We start from the raw sequence: 6803 nt of genomic DNA on the forward strand, positions 1-6803 counted from the left end.
CACAAACAAATGTTCTGATCATGTGTTGGGCGTATTATGGCACATGTAATTGTATTCCATGTGATTAAAGCTAAAATAATTTCCACGTACTCTCAGCATACTCTTTCTAATGGTGCCCATTTTGAAGGGGAAGATTAAAAATCTGTCAATCAGTAGTGTCAGGTCTATGAATTAATCACACAACAAATGAAATCTTTTTTTAAATATGCAAATTATCCAATAATATTAATCTGTCCAAATATGATTTAAAAGATGCAATTAACCATAGCTAGAAAGTTAATAGATAACTTGGAAGAATTTGGGGCAATTTGGACATAGGTTTTGTGTTAAAATAGTAAATTAAAACACCACTTAATATTATGAGAAAACATTGCATTCTAGTTAACAAAAAAAGCTAGCTATTACAAATTATATTGAAACTCTACTTAAGTTGACAAGGAAATAGCAAATAAAGCTTGTAGGGAAGGAAGAGAAGTACCCACGATCCTCTCTGCTGCTCTCACTACTCATTGTAACTTTTTCCAGCAGGACCCAGTACAGGAGCCATACCACACAGTGATGCAGCAGGTGAAGATACTCTCAACGGTGCTTCTGTAGAAGGTGCTCATAATGGGGGTTGAGGTTCTTGCTCTCCTCAGTTTGCGGAGGAAGTAGAGTTGCTGTTGGGCTCTACTGACCAGTGATGCTGTGTTTTTTGACCAGGAGAACTTCTGAGATGTGCACACCAAGGAACTTGGTGCTGCTTACCCTCTCTACAGCAGCACCATTGATGGTTATTGGGGTGTGCAGGGTGTGAGTTCTCCTGAAGTCTATGATGATCTCCTTAATCTTCTCTACATTCAGGGACAGGATGTTGATGCTGCACCACTCAGCCAGATGGCTAACTTCACTCTTGTAGTAGGTTTCATCATTGTTGCTGATGTGACCTACCAAAGTTGTGTTGTCTGCAAATTTGATCAATAGGTTGGAGTTGTGTGCAGTCGTGGGTCAGCAGAGTGAAGAGAAGGGGGCTCAGCACACATCCTTGGGGAGCCCCCGTATTCAGTGTTCTTGTGCTGGAGGTGTTGCTGCCGACCTGTACTGTCTGCTGTCTTCCTGTCAGGAAATCCAGCAGCCAGTTACACAGCGAGGTGCTGATAAAAGGTTTTTTTAGAACACCCCAATTTGTCCAGTTATTTATTTCACTTCAAGCCGTGCAAGTCTAATGAGTAGCTTGAAATGGTACAAAGGTAAGTGGTGAACTGCAGAAGGTTTAAATTAAAAGGCCTTTTTTATGGAACACAAAATTTGTTAACAGTTTAAAGCTGTTCTGCACCAATGGAGGTTGATCAAGCCTTGGAACCTAATGCTACAAATTCCCACAGGGGTTCCGACTTTTCTGGATTACTTACATCCTTTGTCTGCATAAAAGCAGTGTTGGAACATACTGTGGTAACATACCCTCGTGAGCATCAGTTGAACAGTATTTTACTGCAGTAAGTATTGTGTTGCAACAAAAATGGTGAGAAAAAGGAGATTAACAATGAAAGAGAGACAAACTATCATAACACCCATAAATGTAGGTCTTTCCGACAGAGAAATTGTAAAGAAAGTCAAGGTGTCAGTGAGTATAGTTTCCTTTACCATCAAAAGGCACTCAGAAACTGGGGCTAAACTCTGATAGGAGGTCTGGCAGACCCGAAGCCACAACTGAATCAGAGGACAAGTTTCTGAGAGTTAACAGCTTGCGTGACAGGCAGGTTCCAGTGTGTGGCATCAACTGTTAAACATGGAGGAGGAAGTCTGGTGGTCTGGAGCTGTTTTGCTGTATCCAGGGGTGGTGACTTGTACAGAGTGAGAGGCACCCTAAACCTAAACGGCTACGACAGCATTCTGCGTGCAATAACGTCTGTTATGTGCCTAGTTGGTTAAGGGTTCATCCTACAGCAAGATGATGACCCCAAACAGAAGTCCAAGGTATGCCAGAAATACCTTAAGAAGAAAGAACAAGATGGTAAGCTTGAAAACATGGAGTGGCCAGCACAGTATTCCTTTCTTTAAATCTTTGCCTAATTATCTTTGCTTTTGACAGATGATTTGAAATGTAAGAAGCAAAGAAACCAAACTGAATCCACATGAAAGTCTTACATATTTTTTAAGTGAAAAGTTACCTTTAAATTGTTTGACTGTAGTGCACTCTAGCGGTAATGAAAGAAACACTCTGTTACTCAAGAGCAATGTTCCCTCTAATTTTTCATGTGTCTGAGCAACACACAAACTCCCTGAGTGATCTCGTGGACCACTGTGAGCGACATTAGACGTGTGCACTGTGGTCATGCCAGCATCTAATCCATCCAAGTTACATGGTTTATTAAAATAATCAAATTACAGCATTTACATTTATGTTAGACTACTTTTAATTAACTCCTTTAGCCCACTTACAATGAAAATTTTAAAAAAAATCTTGTTCATGACCTGTGTAGTATGTTAACACTCTTGGAAGTAAAAATAACTTGAACTCCAATTTTGAAAACACAACTTTCTTTCTTTTAAAAAAAAAAAAAACTCTTGTATTATGAGTCTGTGGTCTGTGAGAGAGTCCTGTAACTTTCTGTCTGCAAAATACAGTATATAACGACCAATGTTGGGCAATTAATTATATAGTTACTTCTTCAAAAAAGTTACTGAGTTTTGCAAACAACAAAGTTTTTTGCAGCTAAAGGCGGTTTTTTAAACAAACCGCCTTAAAACAAAGTATAACATCCGCCCACCGTGAATGGTATAATAAATTCAACAAATCCACCCAAAGCAATTATCCATTAATAATCTTACCTTTACAATGACATCTGGAAGGATGGTTGTCATTCTAGAGAGGTCATCTTTCAGGGCAAGCATCTTTGACATCAGGCTGAGTGTTGGTAGTAAAGCCCCATAGGTGCACTCGTCCCCTTGTAAGATGTCCAGAGCTACTGTCAGGGGCTTCATCACAGTGCAGTACTTTTTCAAGAATTGGTACTCCCTTTCATTAAGGCACTTGAGTCCCAGTTTTACACACAGGGGATTAAGTTCATTCAAGGGAATTGTGATGATTTTGGAAATGGCCTCGTACAGGGAATTCCACCTTGTGGATGTGGGTACCATTAGTTTCTTGCGGCTGACTTCCTCCACCTGTTCAGAGGCTAATGTTGATCGACTTGCTTTAGTCCAAAGAGCAGAACATTTTGTAATGCTACTCCTATATACAGCCTTGGTGTCTGCACAGGAATTTAGATGTTTATCAACATCGCCTGTTGAAATCAAGTTAATTGTGTGCAATGCACATCTGTAGTGTGGAGGGAGGCTAAACTGTGCATCACCAGATGCAGTTGAAAGAGCTTCTATGACATCAGTGTTGGTCGGTTCCTCGTCATCACCTTCTTCGTTTTCAGATTCAGACTCCAAATCACAAGGCTGACATACTCTGAATGCTTCGGCAAAATTGGATGCATTATCTGTTACAGTGGAAACAACTTTGCCTTGTAGTCCATATGATGAATGGATTTCTTCAATGTCTGCTCCAACTATAATTCTCTTGCAATCTATCGCGGCCTTGTTGCGCTGTAAAGTGGAATTAATACAGTGAACTGTTACACCCATAAAACCTTTATTATTTGCCGTCCAGATGTCAGGAGTGGTGGAAACAAAGTCTACTTCTTCGAGTGTAGCCTTCAAGTTAGAGTTCATTTTGTCGTATTCACTCTAAAGGTATCCTACAAATGACTTTCTCTGGGGCAGCTTGACACCACTTTTAGTCTGTATTTTTTCTACAATGCGTCAGAATGATTCAGAGTCTACAGTGGAAATCGGCAACATGTCCTCGATATAGCCACCGACAAGATTCTTCAGTTCAGCGGCACTGAGTCCTGTTGCTCATACGTCTATTTTAACCTGTTTAGCAGGAGTGGGTCCATCTGAGGTTTGCCCGGTGGAAGTGAATGTGGTAGCCGCAGCGGTCATGTCAGTGGGGGGATCCAGGGGTGTTTCTGTCAATTTCACATTCGTGTGTTTTCGCTGTAGAAAGAAGTTTTCTTTCTATGCACAGTGTACAACGTACGCTTATGTTTTTGTCGCTTTTTAAAGAGTCAAACTGAAAGTAAAGTTGGTATTTCCAAGTATTAAATGCTGCATGATCGTACTCTATACCTCACTCCATGTTTTCAATTGTTGATCTACACACAGCCGTCTCACGCGCTTCCGTCATTGTTGAGACACTCACAAACAAAATCATGGTTTAGTAACGCAGTCCACACAGCATGCTTACGGGAAAGTAAGTGTAATGTAATTACTTTTTTTGCAATAGTAATCCCTTACTTTACTCGTTACTTGAAAAAAAGTAATGAGATTACAGTAACGCGTGACTTGTAACGTTGTTGTTTAGGAATTTCTTTTTTTTCCCCGATTTGTTTGATATTATATGGAATAATTCATTTTTTAAGGGACATGGATGTCAGGATCCTGGGTCATTCGACCCAGCGTTCTTAGTTTTTCCTGTGTTGCTGTTTCATGTTAAGTTCATTTGTTATTCTTGGAGTTATTTTATCGGTCCTAGGTTGTTTAGTTTATTGGACTTCCCCTCCTTGTGTTTTATTGGATGTTTCCCCAGCCTGTCATGTCTGTGCTCTCCCTCGTGCTTCTCAGTGTTTTTCTCTCCCCCTCTGCTCTGCGTCTCTGTGTATTTCCTGTTTTACTTTGAAGGTCCATGTCTTATGTGAATGTGTCCTGCTTTGCTTCCTTGTCTCGTCAGTTCTGATTTCTCCCAGCTGTGCCCTCCTTCTGTGTCTCATTCCCCTCGTTACTTCCCAGTGTAGGGAAGTAACGAGGGGGTCAAAACACGGCGGGTGGACAGCGGCTCTAGCGAAGCCACCACATGATGGTATTTCGTGTCGTCGACTGAAATACCATGAAGGGCAAAATGAGCTTCAACGTGCGCAAACCATGAAGGAGGGTTGTGAAACCAAAGATCCGGCACAGCAAAAATTAAGACGTACAGCTCTGCTATCATTCCCGAAATAAATGAAGACAGAAAACTAAACAGCAGTGACGTTTGTAGGGTTACTGAAGTTGGGCTAGCTGGTATCTAATGATGTGCTACGTGGTGGCTAGCTACATAGCTATGTTTTTTTTTTCTTTTTTTTTTGTCTGTCCCATTTGGTTCTTTAGCCGTCAGAATTGTTGTCTGAAGACCAACAAGGATACCAAATGGATTTATTCTGCCAAATGGATCATCATGGCATTGCCGTATTGGTCCATTTGATCAAACTTTGTTCTTATTATTTATTTTATTTTCAGTTGTTACAGATGGGACAGACATGACTGGGGGATAGGAAAGGGAGAAAGAGAGAGAGGAAGGAAAAGAAAAACAGAAGGGAAAAGGGACAGTGAGAAAGGGCACTTACAAAGACAAAGAGAAAGAAAAAAAAATCTCCTGGATCACCTGTTGAGAGAAAAAGAAGAGAAGACAAGCAAAAAAAAACCAAACAAAAACAAAGCAACATACTAAACACAACACCATCACGTTAATCTAGCTAAGTGTGAACAGCAGTAATTGAAAGTTGTTGTGCAGCACGCAGGACAGACAGCGCACAATGTGCTTTGAAGTAGCAGCTAAGAAAGGTGTAGTTTATGTCTACGAACAGTGAACACCCGTGTGCACACCTGTGTGGATCAACGCGCTTGTATACAAAAGGTTTCCCCATGTAACGGTCTGCTAGAGGGTGTGGAGGCCCATAGCCCCGTCCCCCAGGGCATGAAGCAGGCATGGAGGAGATCCAGGCTCCAGACATCCAGAGGCCCCAGAGTGCGAGAGCCCAAGGAGTACCACCGGAGGGGCATCCGTGCCACCTTCCTGGGAAGGGGTGAGGAGATCCCCAGACGAGGGGTCACCCAGTAGCCACAGAGCAGAAGCCAGAGGGGGCTGCACCGGCGTGCCCGCTGGCTCTGCCGGCAGCCAGCTGTGCCAGAGTGAACCGAGTTGCAGGCCCCGAGGCCGGAGGCCCGAGGGCCCCCTTTGCCCCGGAAGAGGCCTGACCGAGCGACAGGCACCAGGCCCCGCCAAGTAGCCACCGGGAGTGAGCTGGTGCATACCTGAGCGCCCAGCCCCGGACACCAAGAACCACCAATGCACCAACCCCTGAGGGCATCAGTTACCAGCAGGGAGTGTGGTGAGGGGAGATAGGCCTCCACACTTGGAGGGCCTGGGAGTACCCAGGGAGGTGGAGTCTAACACCCGACCTGACATATAGACACAGACAAACAGGCACACACAGACATAAACATGCTTTCCCACCTTCATGCACACATATACAAACACTCAGCACTCACCCAACGTAGGGATACATGGACATGTACACACAATCATACTCCCCAAACATACTCTATGCCCCGGGTCCAGGTACCCTCGCCCCCAGAGGGGGAAACGGCACCCAGACCCAAGAGATGTGACCCTTTCCCCCGGGGTGGAGGCAAGCAGACCGCCCCAGGCTCCGCAGCAGCAGGGAGGCCAATCGGATAGCCAACACCTCCTCCCAGCCCCCCGCCCCGCTACATAGCTATGTTAGCATAACATAAACACAGTGAAGCTGGAGGATGAACGCTAACCTTTTTCCACTAGATAAAAGTTAACACGAGGGTCCCAGATGAGTAGGGACAAATGTAACTGCATGGCAGGATGCTGTTAACGGACCAAACTTCAGTCAGGAGAACAACTGCAATATAAGGTTAATCATTAATATACTGCTGCATGGACTGGGCTGTAGTTACATCGTAAGGTTTTAAAAACTGAGCTT

Source organism: Oreochromis niloticus, linkage group LG8 (assembly GCF_001858045.2).
Source record: "Oreochromis niloticus isolate F11D_XX linkage group LG8, O_niloticus_UMD_NMBU, whole genome shotgun sequence".
NCBI classification, from domain to species: Eukaryota; Metazoa; Chordata; class Actinopteri; order Cichliformes; family Cichlidae; genus Oreochromis; species Oreochromis niloticus.